At 37.3% G+C, this 2,022-nt stretch overlaps 1 protein-coding gene across 1 annotated transcript in view; it reads right to left on the bottom strand.

Annotated features, from left to right (window-relative positions):
• Positions 1-2,022, bottom strand: part of GPR110 (G protein-coupled receptor 110) — a 95,882-nt gene that overhangs the window by 70,902 nt on the left and 22,958 nt on the right. The window lies entirely within an intron of this gene.

Genomic DNA, 2,022 nt, shown 5'->3' with positions numbered 1-2,022 from the left:
TAGAAAGTCCTAGATATATTTTTACTATTTTTACGATCATTCTTTCTTTCTTTTTTTTTAATTAAAAAAAATTTTTTTTAAGTCCGCTATTGTTCCTTTAATTTTTACTTTTATAACCTATTACTTTGCAAAAAAAAAAAAGATCCTATTTTTTTCTTCTTCAGCAAACTTCATATATATATATTTTATAATTTTTTGACCTTGTTTTGTTTTGTTTTGTTTTTTCTTCTTCTTTTCTTTAACATTGTATTTTTGAAATTCCAAACTCTACTCTAGATTTTTAATTTTTGCTTTTTGGTATTAGTTATCAATTTTGTACCTGTATTTTCTTTATAATTTTCGCAACCTTGTTTGTTCTTCTTTGTTCGTTTTTTCTCTCTTTCTTTTCCTTCTTCTTTTCTTTAACATCGTATTTTTGAAATTCCAAACTCTACTCTAGATCTTTAATTTTTGCTTTTATGTATTTGTTACCAATTTTGTACCTTTAAGAACCCAATCTTCAGGACCAACTTTTCACTAGGGAGCGAGATTACTGGCTTGACTGCTCTCTCTCCCTTTGGACTCTCCTTTTTCTCCACCAGGTCGCCTGTGTCTCCTCCCTAACCCCTCTCTACTCTACCCAACTCTGTGAGTTTATGTGTGTTCCAGATGGTGGAGAACACTTAGGGAACTGATTACTGGCTGGATCTGTCTCCCTCCTTTTCATTCCCCCCTATTATCCCTCTGGCCACCTCTGTCTCCTTTCTTCTTCTTCTTCTCTTCTCTGTATAACTCCGTGAACATCTCTGAGTGGTCCAGTTGTGGAGTGCACATAAGGAAGTGACTACTGGCTACCCCACTCTCTCCACTATTGATTCCACCTCATCTCATTTGGGTCACCTCTAACTCCCTCCTCCCTCTTCTCTTTTCCATGTAACGCTGTGAACCTCTCTGAGTGACCCTCACAGTAGAGAAACTTTTCATCTTTAACGTAGATGTTTTATCAATGGTGCTGTATAGAAGGAGAAGTTTTGAAACTACTGTAAAAATAAGACCGATAACTGGAAGCAGGAGGCTTAAGTCCAAACCCTGACTCCAGGGAACTCCTGACTCCAAGGAACATTAATTGACAGGACCTCATCAAACGCCTCCATACCGACACTGAAACCAAGCACCACACAAGGGCCAACAAGTTCCAGGGCAAGACATACCAAGCAAATTCTCCAGCAACAACGGAGCACAGCGCTGAGCTTCAAGATACAAGCTGCCCGAAGTCACCCCAAAACCATAGACATCTCATAACTCATTACTGGACATTTCATTGCACTCCAGAGAGAAGAAATACAGCTCCACCCACCAGAACACCGACACAAGCTTCCCTAACCAGGAAACCTTGACAAGCCACCTGTACAAACCCACACACAGCAAGAAAATGCCACAATAAGAGAACTCCACAAACTGCCAGAATACAGAAAGGACACCCCAAAATCAGCAATTTAAACAAGATGAAGAGACAGAGGAATACCCAGCAGATAAAGGAACAGGATAAATGCCCACAAAACCAAACAAAAGAGGAGATAGGGAATCTACCTGATAAAGAATTCCGAATAATGATAGTGAAATTGATCCAAAATCTTGAAATTAAAATGGAATCACAGATAAATAGCCTGGAGACAAGGATTGAGAAGATGCAAGAAAGGTTTAACAAGGACCTAGAAGAAATAAAAAAGAGTCAATATATAATGAATAATGCAATAAATGAAATTAAAAACACTCTGGAGGCAACAAATAGTAGAATAACAGAGGCAGAAGATAGGATTAGTGAATTAGAAGATAGAATGGTAGAAATAAATGAATCAGAGAGAATAAAATAAAAATGAATTAAAAGAAATGAGGACAATCTCAGAGACCTCCAGGACAATATTAAACGCTACAACATTCGAATCATAGGGGTTCCAGAAGAAGACAAAAAGAAAGACCATGAGAAAATACTTGAGGAGATAATAGTTGAAAACTTCCCTAAAATGGGGAAGGAAATAATCA

The sequence above is a fragment of the Bison bison genome, unplaced genomic scaffold (assembly GCF_000754665.1).
Source record: "Bison bison bison isolate TAMUID 2011002044 unplaced genomic scaffold, Bison_UMD1.0 scf7180017864487, whole genome shotgun sequence".
In the NCBI taxonomy this organism is placed as follows: Eukaryota; Metazoa; Chordata; class Mammalia; order Artiodactyla; family Bovidae; genus Bison; species Bison bison.
Note: the sequence above shows the minus strand (reverse complement) of the source record. Positions and strands in the feature narration are given on the sequence as shown.